The following is a 22879-nucleotide window of genomic DNA, read 5'->3' on the forward strand; positions in this document are numbered from 1 at the left end:
AAATAAAAAAGGAAAATTTCTTAAACAATACACATTCTGTGGCATGAACAGCCAGAGCATTGTTAACATCTTTTTTTCTTATAGCAAAACAATGCTCATAGATCCTCTTGTTTAATGCTCTAATAGTTTTGCTAACGTAGATTTTTTGGCATGTGTCACATGTGGCACAATATACCACATTAGTCATGCTGCAAGTATATCGCCCTCTAGCCACAAACTTTCTTTTTAAATGTTTGAACTCTATGCTGAACACATTGCTCATATATCTACACTGTTTACATTTGCCACATGAAAATCTTCCAACAGAACAAATCACTGAATTGTAATAGTCTGATTTTTCTTAGATTCTATTTGATACTAGTAATCTTCTTATAAGAAAAAAATGGTTTGTCACCCATAATCTTGACTAATTCAGTATTGCTCATTATTACTTTTCAGTGTTCCAAAAGAATCTTTCTTATTATACCCATCTCATTACAAATCAGAATGGGAAAGGCTAAAGTGAAATCCATGTAGCCCTTATTTGAAGCACTATGATACATAGCACTTGAAGTGACATTGTTGTCTAAAATTGGACGAGCTGAAGTAACCCTAAGCTGCAATACTTCATGAACTCTCTTTTGGAGCCAAGTCAAGTCGTAACCTCTCTCTTGAAAAAACCATAACAACTTGTCTACCTCTTCCAAGAAAACTGAGTATTCCGTAGTCAATCTACTGAGTCGTATAAACTGACCTTTGACAACCCCACTCTTCATATGGACAGGATGTAAGTTCTCCCTATGTAAGTATTGATTGATAAAAGTGTTCTTCCTAAAAATCTGGCTTTTAAATCTTAGAGTATTAGTGTCAAAAGTGAGATGTAAATCCAAAAAATCTATGGACTTCCCAAAACTGCCAATAGTGAAATTCAAAATGTAGTGCTACGACTGAGATGTTCAACAAAAAGTAAAAAGCTGTCGTAACTGCCCTTCCAAAGAAAAATCAAATCATCTATATACCGCCTATAAAACAAAATGTTGTCTAAAAAAGGCGACACATAGATGCTTCAATTCCCAAAGGGCCATAACAATATTGGCAAAAGAAGGTGCAACTCTTGACCCCATAGCTACTCCAGATATCTGTTGAAATAATCTCTGACCAAATTTGAAAAAATTGTTATTAAGAACTAACTGCATGAGTGTGCAAACAGTGTTAACCATGGCATTTCCATGAGCTGTATAATTTGTTAACTATTCCCTCAAATATTCTAGGCCAACATCGTGATCTATGCTAGTGTATAATGAAGTAACATCCAAACTAGCAAAAGAAAAAAAAGAAGAAAAATCATCAGCCACATTGAGTTCATTTAACAATTCTAGTAAATGCCAAGAGTCCCGTAAATAAAACCTAGATTTCTGAACCAGTGGGTTAAAGATACTATCAAGCCAAATAGAAATGGGCTCTGTCTCGGAGTGTGATGCAGATACTATAGGCCTAAAAGGAGGGCTAGTGTGATCTTTGTGTACTTTCGGAATACCAAACAGCACAGCCAATTTAGGGTACTCCACTTGTAAGAACCTATAGGTATTAAAGTCTATGCTGACATCACAAAACAAATCAAATAAAGTTGTGTCCAAACTTTTAAAGCAGTGAGGATATATTTACTACTAACTGCTTTGTAACAATTATCGTCATCAAGTAACGAAAGCATAGCTAGTTCATAAGCTGTGGTCTTCATAACTACTAGTGAACCCCCTTTATCTGCTTTCATAACTCGAACTCCACTGTTATTACTTAAATTAAACAGAGCCCTTCTTTCTCCCTCAGGCAAATTAGTATCAAAGAAATAACCTTTCATAGTTCTAAACTGTCTTTCACAAAGTGTGCCAAACATTTGAATAGTAGAATTTAAAGCTGGATTATAAGTGCTGTTCTTTCTGAACACTACTTGTGACCTGAACATTAGGAATATTATCAAAAATAAACTTTAAATTCAACTTCCTGAGGTCTAAAATCCACAATTAATCTAGGAATATTCACAGCATTAGTGGGAACAAAAGAAAAACCTTTTTTCAATACAGAAATAACATAATTGTAGAGGTTACGACTTGACTTGGCTCCGAAAGATAGTTCATGAAGTATTGCAGCTTAGGGTTACTTCGGCTCGTCCAATTTTAGACAACAATGTCACTTCAAGTGCTTTGTATCTTAGTGCTTCAAATAAGGGCTACATGGATTTTACTTTAGCCTTTCCCATTCTGATTTGTAATGAGATGGGTATAATAAGAAAGATTCTTTTGGAACACTGAAAAGTAATAATGAGCAATACTGAATTAGTCAAGATTATGGGTGACAAACCATTTTTTTCTTAGAAGAAGATTACTGGTATCAAACAAATTCTAGAATCTAAGAAAAATCAGACTATTACAAGTTCAGTGATTTGTTCTGTTGGAAGTTTCATGTGGCAAATGTAAACAGTGTAGCTATATGAGCAACGTGTCCAGCATAGAGTTCAAACATTTAAAAAGAAAGTTTGTGGCTAGAGGGCGATATACTTGCAGCATGACTAATGTGGTATATTGTGCCACATGTGACACATGCCAAATATTCTACGTTGGCAAAACCATTAGAGCATTAAACAAAAGGATCTATGAGCATTGTTTAGCTATAAGAAAAAAAGATGTTAACAATGCTCCGGCTGTTCATGCCACAGAATGTGTATTGTTTCAGAAAGTTTCCTTTTTTATTTTGGAAAGAGTTAACACTGACTTGTTTTCTGGTGATTATAAGACCCTGTCGGAATGTAAGGAAAGTTTGTGGCAAATACTATTGATAGCTGATGAACCTCCTGGCCTTAACGGCACAGTCAACATGAAATGTTTCCTGCAGATAGCCAGGATCAAATAATTTCATCAAGTCAAAATGTCAAAATATTATTATTATTATTTTTAAGTTTATTGAAATACATTTTATTCTTATTTTTTATTTTTTAATTATTTGATAAACATTAGTATGTTAACATACTCAACATATTACACATCAGTTGTTTTACAATAGACATATTTAAAAATTTAAAATGTAAGAAGGAAGGTTACTTTAAGGTTTTCAATGAAAGTCATGTGATTTTATACTAAATGGTATTTAAGGGACTTTTAATGAATGAAATGTTTGTTCTGATGAAGCTCATGTACATTAAAGTGAGTGAAAGCGCTTAACAGAGTTACTTTGGCAGCCCTGTGGTTGGATTTATTGTCTCAGTTTAGTTTTTTGGTGACATTTCTTATTTTATATATATATATATATATATATATATATATATATATATATATATATATATATACGTACACACACACACACATACACACACACACACACATGACTAATGCTCACATTATTTTTACTTAGTTTTGCCGTTTGGAAGTTGTGATATATATATATATATATATATATATAGATACACACACACACACACACACACACACACACACACACACACACACATATATATATATATATATATATATATATATATATATATATATATATATATATATATATTTATATATATATCATAACTTCCAAACGGCAAAACTAAGTAAAAATAATGTGAGCAAGCTTCAGAACACACAAACACTTTATTAAAGTAAGTGCTTTAGTGCTTTTGTTGGATAAAATACTCAAAGTTCTTCAGACTAAAAAGGTATGAGAAACTGCATAGTGCTTAAATCCAACAAACCACTCCAAACAACCAATACAGAACCTTAATTGATTGTGATGTCACAAATTGTATTAAGTAATTAAATAAAGAATGAAAATGATAAAATAAATGGTGAGCTTCTGTAACATCAAGTTACCTTATTTAAAGAAAACCTCACTGCTAAAATGTGAATTCTTAAAAGCACAACTGCACATGCTTGCATATTTGTAATGTAAATAAGATAAAAATACGTTACTTAAACTATTCAATAACATCAAATTGAATATTAAATATTAAATGTTAAATTAAAATATAAAAAGTGTCAAAGACAATTAAACCTTAAAAAGGGGCAATGTTATTACATCTGATGACACCAAAAGTTCATTTCATGATTAAAATATTTAAATATTTAAATATTTAGAATTCATTTAAAATCTATAAACAGCTACCTAGCAAGGGCTTTTATTTTCAGCAAGCATTTAATTGATAATGCCTCATTCAACCCTGGCAGTATGTGGGCTGATGTACGAATTTGCCACTCCAATTCTGACTCTTCCAGTCTAAGCTCCCAAGCGCCTCCTCTTATGTTATGATCTACTTGCTGTAAAACCACAAATGAAAACCTGTGACTAGGATATTCCAAAATGTGTTTTGCCAAGGTATTAGTAATTAAATTTTTATCAATGCTATATTGGTGTTCGTAAATTCTTTGTTTGATCTTCCTCTCAGTTTTGCCAATATAGTACCCCTCACAATTGTCACCTACAGCCCCATAGTCTACCCCCTAAAATGAGCTTTTGGTGTCATTAGATGTAATAACATGCATTTAAACATGATGCAGTCTCTCATACCTTTTTAGTCTGAAGAAGGTGGAGTATTTTCTCAAATGAAAGTGCTTACTTTAATAAAGTGCTTGTGTGTTCTGAAGCTTGCTCACATTATTTTTGCTTAGTTTGCTGTTTTGGAAGTTGTTTTGTTGTCTGTATGGCGAGCGGCTCAGTTACACCATCACAACTCCTTTTTTCTCAGAACAGCAGTTTACCTAATACATCGACAAGAGCTTCAGAGGCGAATGCTGTGGGCGACCTCACTGTCCTTGTCCAGGAACTATTTAAAAAGGTAGATTCTTTGTCACAGTGGATGGATGCAAGGAATGGGTTTTTGGCACCCATAGCAATGGGTACACATAATAGTAATCTGGTGGGGTTGACTGAACAACCCCTCATGCTTTCTGATGTGTCTGATATTCCAATAACTTTGCCTCAAAATCTAACTAACATGGTCTGCGAAGAAGGTTTTCCAAGGCCGTCCCCTAGGGGCCAACGTTCAAATATCAATACGAACAGAGTTGGTAATATTCCCACTATGGACTTGCTTTTAAGGGATGTTTCTTGTTTTACTAATGCCAACAACTTGACAGAAAATACTGCAATTAGTAATGCTACCAACTCTATTGCTGGGCACCTAAATGATTTCGACCAAACACTGTTTAAATGCCGCAAGCTCCAATTGGAAGTTTCATACTTGGAAGAATGTATAGCCAAGAAAACAATCTCGAAGGGTTTATGCTAGTGGTGTTACCCGGTGGGGCTTGTCAACAAATCACAATTTCATCTCGACCTTATCACACATTTTGACAAGCAAGGCTTTGAGTTTCTTGGCATCTTAATTAAACATTACTTAGCTCAAACTGCTTCTTTAAAAAACGACCTAGAATTGTTAGAACAAACTATCACCAGTGCCAATGACTATGATAGATATAGATTCGAGTATGCTCGAATTTTTTCTAGTATTGAAGCAAGCCTTGCTAAAAACATAGAGATAAAAAAGAAAAAGATTGTTAGAGATTTGAATGATTACTCTAAGGGGCTTGCTTACCCAGCCCCTCCTACAATTCCTAATTAGAATAGTAGTGGTGATAATGCGTTTAATCAATGCCCACCAAGCGACATAACCGGCTCAAATAATCCCGGCAACAACAGTGATGTAAATCCAACACCTCCCGTCCGCCGTAGTGAGCGGATAAGGAACAATCAACAACACAATGCTTTTCAACAGCCAGAACAAGCAACAGGTGCAAGTAACATTGTCCACAGTAATGCCAACAACCAGCAGGATTTTCGGATGAGCAACGGCACCCAACAACACCGCTCGTTTCATCAAGGAAACAACAGGAGACAGGGTCAAAACAGAAGACACCAGAACCGGAGGAGGAGATAAGTCAGGACTTTCTTCATACTCTAGTAAGTTCTGAAGGAGACTTCCATATATTTAATTTCAGTTCTCTCCATGTTGATAATGATGTGGTTAATGTTTTCGCCAAAGGTTTGACATTTGTGCCTGATAAAAGGGCTGATTTGGTCACGACCATTGTTGACTTGAAACTGTTTGTGTGCAAGCTAAATTTGCCTTGCGTTATGGGTTTTAATTCCACACTTGCTGACAATTTGAGGGTCTCTAGCCTTTTTAACCCTCCTTTACATGAATCATTAGCTATTTTTGAGAAAGTATGTGAAATGGATTTTAGAGACACTCTATTTAAGAATACATTTCAAATGAACAAACAGAAGAATATTTCTGCTGATGAACTTGCTTTCATTAACCTTTTAAATGTATGTGATGTTCGAGTTATAAAGCATGATAAGGGCGGAGGTCTTGTTTTCATGGACCAACATGATTACTTATGTAGAATGCAGGTTTTATTAGATAGTGCTGTGTACAAACAAGTAAGCCTCAATGAAATTAATGGTGCCTATAGAAAGATTAACAATACTTTAAGCGACTTGTTTTTAGAAGGGAGTATTGACATGGATACCGTGCAGTATTTAACTATGCCTGTACCTGTGATCCCAACCTTATTTGGGGCCCCAAAAATCCACAAAGATTTGAGAAATCTACCATTCAGACCTATTGTGGATTGTAGGGGGTCTATCACATACGCAAGTGTTAAGTATGTAGATTCTAAACTCAAACCAATTATTAAATCTGAGCCTCAGATATGCCATGATTCATGGCACTTTCTTGATAATATTTACAATATAGATTATAATGATAAATTGGTGTTTCTTACAGTAGATATTTAGTATCTGTACAACATTATTCCCCACCAACTAGGTGTAGAATGGGTTAGAGAATGTCTTCATTTAAAAGGCATGGATGACAAAGACATTTACATTATTCAAACTCTTTTGGAGATTGTCTTGGCTAACAATTTCCTTTGTTTTAATAATCAACTGTTTTTACAGAAAAGCGGTATAGTGATGGGTGCTTCATGTGGCAGTAGTTTTGCAAATAGTGTTATAGCCTATTGGGAAAGGACATTGCTGTTTAATAATTTGAAGTTTAAGGAACATGTAGCCTGGTACACTATGTTCTTTTTATGGAAAAGCGATGTTGGTTTGATTCGGCCATTTATAGCCGAAATTACAGCTATTTCTAATTTTTTGGATTTTACATTTCAAATAGGATGCGAGGAAATTCATTTTCTCATAGGTTCATAGGTTCATAGGTAGGTAGTAGGCTATCGGCCATGGGGCCTATACAAGCCCAGCCAAAAAGATACCCTGGCTTTTGCCACCCAAGAAAATTATTTTCCTGTGCCACTGTTGAGTAGAGCCACAGAGGTGATCCCTGGGGTGAATTTCCTATTTCCCATCCAATCATCAAGATTTTTCTTGAAGAGTGCTAATGAGGAGCTTTGTTTGATATAAATAGGTAGTTTATTCCAGAGTATGGGAAGTCTCTGGGACAGGAATCTATCCCTCCGGCATGTTCTGTTTATTGTGGTGACAAGGTTTAGGTCCCTAGAGTGTGTAGCTCGGAGGGATTGGGATTTCTTTAAGTGGAGCATGTCCAACAGCTCTGGGTTTGACATAGCTTTGTATGTTAGGCAGACATCACCTCTGAGTAGGCGTTATGCGACTGAGTAAAGCTGGAGTTTTTTCAGACGGTCTGCGTAGGGCATCTGTTTGAGGCCGGTAATCCTCTTTGTGAGGTATTTCTGCAGCCTTTCCAGTTGTTGTAGATGTCTTGTGAGGTACATACAAAAAGGGGTGTTGTACTCTATAATGGGTCTAATGAGTGATGAGTAGAGGAGAACAATGACCTCTTTTTTTCTGGATGAGAAACCTTTTGTGATGAGGTGTGCCACGTAGAAGGATTTCCTGACTACTGTAGCAATGTGATTATCAAAGGAGAGACTACTGTCCACCTAGACTACTGTCCACCTATGTCCCAAGGTCTCTTATCACACTTTCGGTGTTAAGTATACTGCCGCCTATGTTGTAGTTCATGGGTACAGAGTTTTTACCAAAGGGGATGACAATGCACTTTTTAGCATTGAGCTTGAGGCCATGGGTTTGACACCAGGCATCTGTCTCAGTGAGGCCCTTTTGTGGGATGTCCGCATTGTTAGGAGTTTCAATTATGGCTCCTAGTTTGCAGCCATCTGCGAACTTCATTAGCCAAAGATCTTCTGTGTTAGCCTGTACTTCAGAGAAGTAGATAGCAAACAGGAGAGGACCCAGGACTGAACCCTGTGGTACTCCACTTGTCACTGGTCTGAAGTCGGATTTGGAGTCTGCTACTTTCACAGTGTGGGTTCTGTCAGTGAGCCATTTGGCAACCCATCTTGTGACATAGGGATTTATACCTAGTTTAGTGAGTTTATCTATAATTCCAGAGTGGGGGATGGTGTCAAAAGCCTTGGCAAGATCTAGATAGGCTGTGTGAACCACCTTACCCTTGTCTACAGCTTTGGTGACTGCTTCAAAGAAGTCTATCAGGTTTAGGAGACAGGATCTGCCTTTTATAAACCCGAACTGGGTGGGATCCAGAGTTTGGAGATTACCAATGTCTTTGTTTATAAGTTCCATGATGATACGTTCCATGATCTTGCGGACCAGGCTCATCAGGCTAATGGGGCAATAGTTCCCAGGGTCCGTGGTGGCTCCTCCCTTGTGGAGTGGGATAACCATTGCTGTGCACCATTCAGCAGGCACAAAGCCTGAGGTGAGGCTATGATTGAACATGGTACTTAGGTGGGGTGCCAGTTCATTCTGTAGTTCGTGTAGAACACAGCCTGGGATGTTGTCTGGTCCCATGGATGCTGTGTTCTTGGCTTTGGAGAGTGTGTTTTTTACCTGTGCAGCCGTGATTACAGGAACTTTGCATTCTTCCGGAATAGAAATGGGCTCTTTAGGGGGTGAGAGGGGGGTAAAGTTAGCACTGAACCTATCTGCCAGGATGTTTGCAATATCAGTTGGGTCTGTATATTTAGTGCCATTGTGTAACTCAGAGCAGATCTGAGTGTTGCCATTGAGATTCTTGATGTAGCTATAGAATGCTTTGTGGATGTGTTTAGAATCAGTGGCGATTTTGTTTTCATAACTAGCTTTGGAGGATTTTATCAGGGATCACAAATTCTTACTGAGGCTGACCAGGGAGCTCCTCCACTCATGGGATTTTACTCTCTTTTGCAAGAGTTTCTTCCTTCTGTTGTACAGTTTGTTTATGGCAGGGACCACCAGACTGGCTTCCTTTTTTTGGAGGATAGCGTCTTGGTTCTGTTTGGGATAGCATGATCCATGCACTCATGTAAGTGCTTATAAAGTGCAATTGTGTATGATTCAGTAGTCGTAACTGTATTGTCCATCTGCATGGGTGTCATGAAGTTCAACACTTCTGTCTTAAGAAGCATGAAGTTGGCTTTGGAGAAATGTTTTACTGTGGTTTCCTTAATGGGAGGGGGGGGCAAGATGTGGATATTTAGGGTGATTAGCTTATGGTCGGATCAGACCAATGAGGCGTTGACTTCAGGTGTGGAACTCCGGTCACTCATATTGGTAATGACAAATATCTAGGATATTGTTGCCCCTGGTGGGGATGTGGATAAGTTGATCCAGGGCATTGGAGTTTATGAATTCCAGAAAGCGCTGAGCAAAGGAGTTGTTACATGAGTAGTTTTCCCAGTTAATGGTGGGGTAGTTGAAATCGCCCATTATTAGGGTGCTTGGTTGAACCCTAATATTTTCCAGTACATCAAGAAAAGAGGAGTGGGAATCCTGAGGCATGGTGGGTAATCTGTAGCAAGCTACAATTTGGATTGCAGTTTTGCTCAGAGTTAGTTGCACTTGGATAACCTCGGCTGCATTATGCTGAGCAACTAGACTGGAGGTGTGCATATCCTTAATGAATATGGACACACCTCCACCTTTGGTGTTCCGGTCCAGGTTACATGGCTGAAAAGTCTGGTATGAGTTATAGCCTGGTAGTGCAGGGGTGCTCTCTGGAGCCTTGAACCAGGTCTCAGTCACTGCACAGATATCAATGTTCTCCATTTTAAGGAGTGCCTCGAGTGAGTTCATTTTGAGATTTAGACTTCTAGCATTGAGTAGTATCACCCTCAGTTTTTGCTTGCCTGTTCCTGTTACGGTGGTGAATTTGTCATTTGAACCTTACCTAAAAAAGGCACTATAGGAGCGGCAAGAACCTTAGCCAGTATCCAGAATCCTAGGGGTGACAGGTGCAGGCCATCTCTGGCAAAGCATCGTGGTCTGTCGATTATGTCATCCCAGGCAGACAGATACTGGATCCCTTTAGAATGGCACCAGAAGCTTGGCCAATTGTTGAAGTCAATCATTTTGTCCTTGTACTGCGGCATCATTCGGGGTGATGGCAGAATGCTACTCAGGGCTAGGGTCATACCTGCATGGGCTACAAAATTGGAGTGCTCTTCCATGTCTCTTTTCATGTAGTCCAGGGAGGTACATCTCAGGTGGTTCACACCAACATGGACAATGACAGAGCCATATTTGTATATGTTGTGGAGTGATCTGAGTGTGTGGGTTATGTGTCAGATCCTGGCACCCAACAGGCAGCTGACAGTAACCTTCTCCTTGTTTAGCCTGGTGAGTGGGACATCAGTGTGCCTGACTACAGAGTCACCTATGACTAGTGTGTTGGGTACATTGTTTTGCCTTACTGGCTGTGGTTGAGTGGCACACTGAGTCTGCGGGCTATGTGTCATTTGGGTTGTGTTGGGGGGTGGAGGTTGCTTGCATTTCTGCTTTGGAGGTCTCTGTTGCTTGAGCAGATTATTATTGAGAGCCTCCGTTAATGTTTTTGTGTTTCTATGTGTGGATTTTGGTGGTGTAGATTTAGTGAGACTATGTGATGAGTGTGGTGTGGTGCAAGTGTTTACCTTCTCCTCTTGACTGTCAAGTTCAGTCTTGATTGGAGAGAGCTTTACCTTAGGGTTGCCACCTGTCCCACTTTGCGAGGGACAGTCCCTCTTTGGGCAGTTGTGTCCTGCAAAAAATTGTAAAAATGACAAATGTCCTGAGATTTTAGGACAAAATTATTTCCTATATTTTATGTAACAGTTGCATAAAACAGTTATTCTAGATATGAAACACCTAAATGTTATAAGAAACAGAATAAGCAACTAAAATGCTACAAGAATAAGCTTTTGTTTAGGCAAAAAAGTGAAGTTCTGACCTTTCTACTGGCCGTGGCTATGTTTCAGCCTGCAGAATCTGGCGTTTGTACCAAAAATGTCCCACTTTGGGCATTTGAAAAGGTGGCAACCCTACTTTACCTCCAGTTTGGCTAGATAAGTGCATCTCTCACAGGTTGTAGTGTTGGGTAGTAGAAGGAGAGGGTTGTCTGTGTACATGAGGCAATTTCTACATTGCCCCAAGATGCCCAGATTCATCAGATAGACAGGAGAGAACACTGGGAGCTGACCCCTGGACATGCCTGAATAAAAAAACTATTTTCCACTAGATAAGTGAGGAAAGTGAGTACAAGAGCTGTTTTTCTCTAAGCAAGTGAGGAATGTAAGTACCAAAACTGTTTTCCTCTAGGTACTCTATGTAATGAGGAAGGTTGAGTGCTGTAGTAATTAGTAGGTTATTTAGTGCTTACAAGTTCTGAACAAATGCTGATCACGAATAAGCAAATTCAAGTGCTAAAAGTAAGAATCTGTATCTGGACTAAACTAGTTACAGGAAAGGGGGAAACAAGTGCAAATGCGGGCTTTTAAATCAGAAAGTTGAGAGAGATGGAAAAACTGCCCAAACGGCCAATAACTACAATTTCTGGGCCAAAACCACTCCTTATGTGGTAGATAGGTTACCTAGTGCTTACCACACCCACTGATAAGCTAGAAGGCTTCCCTCCAACACAGAAACCTGTGTGTGGGGGGGGGGGGGCTCAGAAGCTTACATATAGTCCTGGATACAGCAAATCTGAATCTGGACTACACTAGTTACAGGGAAGGTTTTTTTTTTTTTTTTTTTTTTTTTTTTATATATATATATATATATATATATATATATATATATATATATATATACAGAAAGTAGCTAAAACAGCAGTCAAAACAATTCAAATGCAATGCAAGCTAGCACACTTGATTATGTAGCAATGTTAGACCAAACAGTTTAAAAAAATGCAATTAAATTAAGAATAACTAAAAATAATGCAGAAGGAGTCTATTAGGTAGAATGAGGTAAAGAGATGGGACATGGGGGAGTGTCCCAGATCAAATCTACAGTGGGGGCGGGCAACTGCAACAACCTCCAAATTTAAACAACAACACAGGAATAAGGAGGGTGGGTATGGGAAAACCAACACCTTCAGGAGAGATCCGAAAAACTATACAGTGAAGCAAAAATAACAGTGCACAACTCTGAAGTCAGCCAGCAATGATATAAAATTAGTCAAACAACAATTACCAGTACATAACTCTGAAGTGCCAGAAAAATATACTCAGCTCTGTATATCTCCAGATAGTTTGAAGAGCACTCTTTCTGGACACAGGAAGGCTCCAGCAATGATATTCAGACTTTTTTACTAAGAGTGTCTAACTTTATGCAAGTAATCCATGAGATGGTCAGATAACACACAGGATGTAAAACCAGTTATACCAACTTAAGACACAGAGAAATAGGGGGAGGGGGGAAAACACCTTCAGCAGAGATCTGAAAAGCTATACAGTGAAGCAAAAATAACAGTGCACAACTCTGAAGTCAGCCAGCAATGATATAAAATTAGTCAAACAACAATTACCAGTATACAACTCTGAAGTGCCAGAAGAATATACTCAGCTCTGTATATCTTGACATCCATTTAAGCAAAGATAGCCTTAACCATAGATTTAGAATAACTATCTTTCGAAAGCCAACTTATTCAAACACCTTTTTACATTTTACAAGTTGTCACCCACAACATAAAGAAAAGCAGTAGTTAAAGGGCAAGCAGTTAGGGCAACCAGAATGGTGTCTGATTACGAAGATTTTCTGGTTGAATGTGATCTACTTAAATCCATGTTTTAAAAGAGAGGCTACCCTTCGGGATTTGCGGAACATATTTTTGAAGAGGTTATCAATAAAAGATTAGTTGGCCATTTCTGCCCCTTGGTACATAAAGGATATAATACAGTTTTTGCATCACCACAAGAAGATTCACCTTCTAATCTAACAAGGGATCAAAGTTAGTAATCCCAAGGTAAACACTCCACCAGGCAGCAATGACACTAACGTAGTTCAGTCAATCTTTTATTTAGCATTTTCGTCAGGTAAAATGACTTCTTCAGAATACAACCTGATAGCAATGATCAGCATAAACACTCGGGGAGGCAGCATAACTCTGTAGCGAAATGTATGCTGCCTCCCCGAGTGTTTATGCTGATCATTGCTATCAGGTTGTATTGATTGACAGATTAACTGAACTACATTGGTGTCATTGCTGCATGGTGGAGTGTTTGCCTTGGGATTACTAGTTTTTCAGTGAACTTTCCTTAGTTTGTTCAAAAGGGATCAAAGTGCTAATCACTTTATAAGATTTCTGACAACTTTTTCACAGCTCATTAGAGATATTATCGTTAAGAATTGGGCCTTTATCTCAGGGGATAGTTGCCTTAGGAAAACTTTAGGACAGGCCCCCCAGATTACCTTTAGAAGAGGCTCCAATTTGAAATGCCTTGTTGAGAGGACCAAAAAGGCAGTTAAAGGCTATCTGGGTATGTTCAAGTGTGGTAGATGCCCCCAATGTAAATATATTAAAACAACTAACAAAATAAAAATTAGGGATAGAGTTTACTACATTGTTGGCAAGTTCAATTGTGATTCCCAGGGGGTAGTCTATGGGGATGTATGTGACAATTGTGAGGCGGACTATATTGGCAAAACTGAAAGGAAGATCAAACAAAGAATTTACGAACACCAATATATCATTCATAAAAATGTAATTACTAATACCTCGGCAAAACACATTTTGGAATATCCTAGTCACAGGTTTTCATTTGTGGTTTTACAGCAAGTAGATCATAACATAAGAGGAGGCACTTGGGAGCTTAGACTGGAAGAGTCAGAACTGGAGTAGCAAATTCGTACATCAGCCCACATACTGCCAGGGATGAATGAGGCCTTATCAATGAAATGCTTGCTGAAAATAAAAGCCCTTGCTAGGTAGCTGTTTATAGGTTTTAAATTAATTCTAAATATTTAAATATCTAAATATTTTAATCATGAAATGAACTTTTGGTGTCATCAGATGTAATAACATTGCCCCTTTTTAAGGTTTAATTGTCTTTGACACCTTTTATATTTTAATTTAACATTTAATATTTAATATTCAATTTGATGTTATTGAATAGTTTAAGTAACGTATTTTTATCTTATTTACATTACAAATATGCAAGCATGTGCAGTTGTGTTTTTAAGAATTCACATTTTAGCAGTGAGGTTTTCTTTAAATAAGGTAACTTGATGTTACAGAAGCTCACCATTTATTTTATCATTTTCATTCTTTATTTAATTACTTAATACAATTTGTGACATCACAATCAATTAAGGTTCTGTATAGGTTGTTTGGAGTGGTTTGTTGGATTTAAGCACTATGGAGTCTCTCATACCTTTTTAGTCTGAAAAAGTTGGTGTATTTTCTTCAAGGAAAGCACTTACTTTAATAAAGTGTTTGTGTGTTCTGAAGCTTGCTCACATTATTTTTACTATATATATATATATATATATATATATATATATAATATGCATATATGTCTATATATGTGCAAATATATATATATATATATATATATATATATATATATATATATATATATATATATATATAATCTATATATACATATATGTATGTAGATATGCATATGTATATATATATATATATATATATATATATATATATATATACACACGTATATGGTTACCATATGTCCAGAACATGGAGTGGAGTCATACCTCAGCACACAGAGTCTCAACCTCTTAGTGCAAGGGCATGTCATGTATATATTGCAGGTATATATGTAGACTGTTGCTACTGTAACAGAGGTTGTCTTAACAGACATGCTGTGTGTGGGAGGTCACATCTGCTATTGACATGTATGCCATTGGCTACTGACAGACATCCTAAGGACATCATACTACAGTACCACTGATAGTACAGTAATGATCCTGTGGACTACAGCAGAGATATGACCAATATATATATAACATTGGGAGGGTGGCCTAATGGTTAAGGTGTTTGCCTTACAAACACAAGGTGCGGGGTTTGAGTCTCACAAGGGATAATTAGCTAGGCTTAAAATGGCTGACAAGGGCAGTTAGCCTAGTACTAATCTATGAACGTATGAACCTATATGTGGACAGTCTGGCACTGTCTGGTCAGTCCAGAGGTATACACAAATCCCCTTAGTGCGAGACATGTGGACCAAGCCTGACAATGTGGATGTTAACATCCATGTACATGGGTAGATCACGTAAATACTGGACTACATATGCCCACACAGTTTATGCATTCACACACTCCTGTCTGTCCTGACTCATAACTGGTGGTGCAGAGGTCACATGGCCACATACTACCCAGTAGTTAGTGACATACATCTGTACAAAATCCCACTACTTTGTCAGAAATTCAGAACAATTATGGTGGCCCAGCAGCGGTACATCTTGTAAATATCTGGACATGACATCACACTGGTTAATTACATTCAGCTGCTAGGCATGTAGCAAAGCACTGTGCAAACTACAGACAGACTGCCACAACACTGACCTACATTTTGTATGGGGGAATACACATATACCTGCAAATATAGCAGGCTCTACAGGCATGTCACAGCACAGAGTAACAGACACCTGTGTGAAACTAAATACGCAGAACCAATGTGAACACAGCCACAGCCACATATGGTATGCAAGCTTAATATTACACTATATGCACTGTCTGATCACCACCATCCTTATATGTGCCACTCACACACTAACCCTACATATACTGGGTCATGACACAGTGTGGTCCAATGCCTGTCTGTGGTATGGGACATGCGGTTGTTTGGCCCTACAAACATGTGAGATGATAGGGTACCAAACACTGGAGCAACATGTAACATCAGATAGATCAGGACCAAGAACAATGACATCTACCAGTCTGTACACAGGCCAAGGTACGTATTCACAATACACATACTGTCGACAATCACCATAAGTACACGGACCCCACTACTGTACACTCAACCACAGAATGCCCAGGTTATGTCCTCAGAAATAACCCCTACTATACATAACATGTCTAACAGTCTGATATCTGACTGGTTTGTTATCAGGTGTGATGTCAATAAATAATGGTGTACAGAACATATGCACCTCTTACTGCATGACATATGTACAAAGGTTGACAGACGTGGCTGGAGCCACAAACACTGAGCCAATATTGGCATGTTGCTGTGATACCCTCATACATTTATTGTTGTAACAGAGTTTGTTGTGATATATGTCCTATGAAGGATATGAAGTCAGCAACTCTCATGGCTGTCAGCATGTACTGACTGCAATCCTCAGACTATGCTTCTGCAGTTCTAAGATAGGTGATCTGTGAGTAATACAAGAAACATAAGACTCCAAACACTGCCCAGTCTGCAGATAACCCTACAGGTGGGAGTTTCCTCAAATATAACACTGTCATGACAGGTATTAAATCATGTAGACCAGCCATATCCATACAAACCCTGTTAAACCAACATTACTCCAAATGCAGAAGAGCAACACTTGCATTCTATAGTCAAGTCTGGAACATCCCCCTCCTGTTTGTTGGCCTGTTTCCATGGTGTATGTTGCTGGAGGTATATCCCACTACCATCTGTGATGTTGTTTGACAAACAATGACATGAGGTCCTGCTCACAGTGAATGAAAAGGTCCAATATCCAAATGATGTTCCTAGGTACAGGAGTATGTTTCCACGCAATTGGCTATGGGAATGTTACCACAGCTGTTCCACATGCAATCAGCTAATGGGGGACTGCAATTCTTGCAGAGGCCACCAGCTGATCATGAGCATCACTGACAAAATACAAGCTGCTGCCTAAGCAAAGCAGGTGTACTTCTCCACATCCACCAGAGAGGGAGTGAGAGAGACAGACAGAGACAAAGTAAATCAGGGAGGGGGTGGGGGAGTAAAACCTAAGCATGTTTGTGTCACACACTTACCACTACAAGGTTTCAAACCCCTGCCTGTCTATTTATTACTATTACTATCACATGTCTATGCAGTTAATGCTTGCACCACAGAGCTTATTTGTTGGGGAGCTGTCCAAAGGTAAATTTGATGATGAGTGACATCTGCAACTGTGATAAAGAAGGGATAAGTTAGGTGTAGTACACATGCCTGTCCACATGAACAGGTGTCAACGTCAACACAGCCACTCTCTCTCAGGGACTCACACACATTATCACAGTTGGCAGGGTCAGGATTAGACTTCCTAACTAACTAGTTTGCCACAATACAATAATATGCAGGTATCACATGCACCACAGGGGTTATCAGGATGATACATGGGCAAAGGGTATGTGAAGGTGTCTGACATCAGAAGGCATGCTTCAGTAGGTTAATGGGAGGTGTAGTGAGTGTGAACGGTGTCCAAATCATTGTACTCCACTCACACACAGACACAGGTTGCCAGTACTGACATGCATGGGTGCATTGCTTCACAGGTGTGTAGCATTTGACTGTGCCAGAATGCTGTACAAGGCTAGGTAAAGGGTATACCTTGGCATCAGGCCACATTAAAATGGTCTGCAGTGTGGCTCAGGGGTGTAGTGTCTGGATTGGCTCACACAGGTGGGTATTTTATTCACCATGCAGTCATCTGGGTTACTATTGTGGGTGGCCAGTACTGTGCAATGCTTGTCATGTATGTGTTCTATAGTCCATGACATGGATGGTGTCTGGGATGTGCACACATCCCACATGATGTTTTGTGACATGTGGAAGTGTACCTGGGGTGTCTGGGGCATATTGTGTACACAGATTGTTATAATCAGATGTGCCATTCCTGGCCTCATGTGGTGAGAACTGGGAATGGACACCAGGTTGACCCTGCACTGACATTGACAGCATTATACAGGTATTCCCTGGTGCCAGTGGCATCTGTCCATACAGGGCATGTGTATAACACATGGTATGTCCTTTGTGGGTTACATTTGCTAGCACTACAGTTGTTACAGGCATCCAGTGGGGAACATAGTGAAGGAGCACTGTATGCAATTATGTCCCTATTGTAGTGATGGGATGGGGTGCTATGCCCTCTGTAGTCTACTGCAATCACACCATGGTTACTATCTGTGGGCAATATGCAGGGAACTACCAACATAGTGGCTGTTGCCTAGTCGAGTGTGTTTGTGTATGAGACATGGGCTGAGAGTGTTCTCTGGGTAATACAAGGGTTGCCTAAATTGTTTGCTAGGCCTTGATGTCACATGTAGGGGTATGGATTTTCAACCCTAGCCTCTCTGCTGTTTGACATCTGTTATCCTTGTAAGATGGACATTGTGACATATAATAGGCCCACCATATAAGAAATTTGCAAAACTCGCTCCACAATGAGTCCAGTTGTTACACACTCACAGCCACCTCCACACAGAATACGAATGACAAACACACACACACACACACACACACACACACACACACACACACACACACACACACACACACACACACACACACACACACACCCCAAGTCTCACAGCTGCCATGTCTGGGATTGGAACTCCTGTTGGGCAAGTAGCCTGGTGGTATGAATATCCTTGGTGAATATGGTCACTCCTCCACGTTTATTGTTTTGGTTCTGGTCTGGTGGCCAACAGGTGTGGTGAGAGCTGTACCTGGTATTGCAGGGGTGCTCTCTGGAGACTTGGATCAGGTCTCTGTTAACTGCACAGTTATCAATGTTCTCCATTTGTAGGTGTGCATAGTGACTGAAAATGGCCAAAAAAACATTAATCCCTACACACACATAGCTTCACAGTTGCCATGTGTGGGAATAGAACTTCTACCTAACAAGTAGATCATACTACAGTATTACGGAGTTATAGGATGCACCACAGAGATTACTGGGCTACTTATTCCCCAAAGGTGTATTTCAATGTGAATGACATCAGCAGGCTTGCCAAAGAAGGGCAATAGAAGTTGTAGTGACTGAGAATGGCCTCAAAATCATTGCTTCCTACACAGACAAACAGACACACATCCACACTTGCCACGTCTGGGAATGGAATTCCACTCTAACTAAGTTTATCACACTACAGCATTACGCAGTCATATGACATGCCATGGAGATTACTGGGCTACTCCTTCCCCAAAGGTGTATTTCAAAGTGAATGACATCAGAAGCCCTGCTAAAGTAGGACATTTGAAACTGTAGTGAGTGTGACTGGCCTAAAAAGCATTGATCCCTACACAGACAAACACACACTTGCCACATTTGGGATTAGAACTCCAACCTAACAAGTACATCACAATACAACATTAAGCAGTTATAGGATTCACCATGACGATTACTGGGCAACTCCTTCCCCAAAGCTATATTTCAAGATGAAGACATCAGCAGGCTACCATAGTAGGGCAATGGGGAGTACAGTGTGTGTGCATGGGCCATAACCCATTCATCTAGTGGCAAACACACAACACTCAGGCACACTCAGGTTTATATTCCACAGGTACGTGTATACAACTGCTAGATGACTACTGACTTGTACAGTCAAGCGTTGCCAACCTCTTTGTTGCCTACTGGGAAAAGCACTTCCTTATGAGTAAACCTGAGATGATGAAGTATGTTATTTTTTATACCAGATTTCTGGATGACATCTTCATCCTATTTCGGGAAGGGGCTGAACCAGCAGGTGAATTTGTGCAAGTTATCAATGAAACTACTGAATTTCTAAAATTTACATACAAATTTTCTACAACAGAGATTGACTATCTCGATGTAAAATTAGTCAAGGATTTAAACAAGAACATTTTTATGTCGACTGTCTATAGAAAGCCGACATACTGCAATTCATTCCTGCACTTTTCTAGTTTCCATCCCTTTAGACAAAAGCGGTCCATAGTAAAGGGCCAGCTTGTTCGAGCAGGGAGAATGTGCAGTACCTTGGCTGATTTTCTTATTGAATGTAAATTCTTAAAGGAGTTGTTTGGTAATTGGGGTTACCCTACGGACTTACTGGAAGAACTGATTACGGAAGTTAACCAGAAAAGGCTGGATGGGTTTTATAAACCCCTCCTCGACCAGAATGTGCTTCCAATCACTGACACGCATGGTAGTGTTGCCCCTTTTGAGGACATTTCAACTACTATTGCTGATGTCGTGTCTAAAAATGACAAACGAAGGTTCACCTTAAGTTTTGTTACCACGTTTAACACTAATGCCAAAGCCATTTGTTCTATAATTCATAAGAACTGGCATTTTATTTCCAGTACATCAGATCTTTTGGAAAAATTGGGCCCATCCCCTTACGTGGTGTATAAAAGAGGTAGCAACCTTAAGGAACTTTTACAAAGGAAAGGGACTAAACAGTCTTTCAATAGACAGAAAGGAACATTCAAGTGTGGTTTCTGTAACTATTGTAGGTTTATTAAACCAGGGAATTCATTTGAAATTAGAAATAAAAAATACCAGATCCACTATAGGATAAACTGTCAAACTTGTTCCGTTGTTTATGCTGCCTTCTGCGATTGCTGCCCAGCCTTTTACATCAGCAAGACGGACCATAAAGTCCATGAACGTGTATACCAACACGTTTATGCAATAAAGAAAAATAAGGGCGACAACGCATTGGCTAAGCATATTGACAAAAATCCCGGGCACTCTTTTAGTTTTATGGGTATTGACCATGTATTGGTTGGCATCAGAGGTGGTCCTTCATCCCTCATTTTGGAGACCCATGAGCTCGAATGGCAGCTTACTTTAGACGCATTCAGAGCTCCGGGTTTGAATGAAAATTGCAATATTGCTGCCGTTTTAAAATTACGAAGCTATTTGAGGTAGTTTACATTGGAATATTTCCTTCAGGTCCACCTATTTTTATAAATGTTGATTTTTTAATTGACTCATTGTGTACAAGAATATTTTAATCTTGAGTTTATATATTTATTGTTTTTTTATTTTATTACAATACTAGATGCAGATGCGTTCCTCTGTTTTAGGAACACACTTTATAATTTTACCCTAGTTTGACTGGAAATTATAGATGAGAATAGGTGTGTTTTAAGTGCATGGATGTACTTTGTGACATTTTCTAAGTCACTTCCTGTTGTTTTATTTAAAACTTGTGAATAGTGTTTGAGTTTTGTATTTCTGATGAAGCTGCGTTTTTCACTGTGGCGAAAACGCTTTTTTGTATAAAATAAAACTAGCGTTCAAGACATACTATCGAGTGGCTTGTTGGACTAGTGGCTACCTGTTTGTGGATTTCGTATCTGTTTTTTTTATTTTTCTTCAGTTTGACTTGTACAGTCATGTTACACAGTTAGCACATGCACCACAGACACTATAGTGCTGCGGGATACCAGAGGCAAATGTCTACAGTGATTGACATTTGCACATCATGTGGTTTTAGCCCATTGGATGTGTGCTGGATGGGACAGGCCTCATGATGGGAGACTCTTTGTCACTGTCACTCTCTTCCACACATCTATGTATGTGTATTTTTGACCTATTATAGTGTGTTGTCCTTGGATATATGTGTGTATTCCTATCCAATGTGTGTGCAAAGCATGACTGGTGTGTACTGAGGAGTGTATGCACTAACATCTGCGACTGTCAGATATATGTGTTTCCTAATGAAATGAATTTAGAGAATAATTTGAGTATTTGAAACAAGGAAGCAAGTATGTAATTGAAAATGCACTTTAAAAATGTACATGAAAAATGCATTTAAAATGTATTTAATGCATGTATTTAATACGTTTATTTAAAATGTATTTAAAAATATTTAAAAATGCATTTAAAATTGTTATAATTATTATTAATTAAGTGTAATGTTATTTTTGTTACATGGAATAGTGCAATAGCACAAAAGTCTATGAGTATTTGTCAGTGAAATACTTAAATTGTTAATTAGTGAATTAATTAATTGGAACTGGGGGTATTTATAGGGGCAGAATTGTGTTTGAAAAATGTTCCATTAGAAGGGAAAGGCCAAAGTACCAGAAGTGTGTCAGTTGAAGAATTTATCCTGTCCTTTGAGTGGTGTTCCTTTTCATGGAATTTATTTTTCTTATGAAGTTTTGTGGTCTTTTGGATGTGTATTGAAGATATGTCCACTGTTGTTGTCAGACATGGGCTTCATTTCTCTTTGTGAGCATGCTCAGTATGACCTTTCAATATTTTGTTGACATTGTGAGCATGTCCAGTATGACCTTTCAGTATTTTCTTGTCTGACATGGCCTTCATTTCTCTAAGTGTGGGAGCATGCACAGTATGACCTTCTGTACTGAATGTGTGAATCCATTCCAGGTAGATTGTACTCCAGTGCAGACTTTTGTGTTCTAACACCTACAGCTAGCAAACTGTTTCTGCAGGATATCTGTAGATCAGTTGACAATATGGAGTCACAATGGGCAAAGAATAGTGTGTACTGTAGGTAATTGTGTCTGTGCTGCTTCTGCTACATGGTCCTGGTGTTAGCAGAGATATTCAGACATATGTATTGTTATACACTGTGATGTTTTATGTCATCAAGTACTGTCAGGTATACATACTTGCTTGCAGTGATATCCTCGGGAACACAGGATGACTGGAGCTGTGTCCAGTATTGTGGTCAGCAGCCTACATATTCTTGCATAATCATGCCATTCTGGAGGGGAAGCTGCAGACACTTGCTGCTGGGTCTGTGTAAATGGTT

Source organism: Protopterus annectens, chromosome 2.part0, assembly GCF_019279795.1.
Source record: "Protopterus annectens isolate FY-2018-M chromosome 2.part0, PAN1.0, whole genome shotgun sequence".
In the NCBI taxonomy this organism is placed as follows: Eukaryota; Metazoa; Chordata; order Ceratodontiformes; family Protopteridae; genus Protopterus; species Protopterus annectens.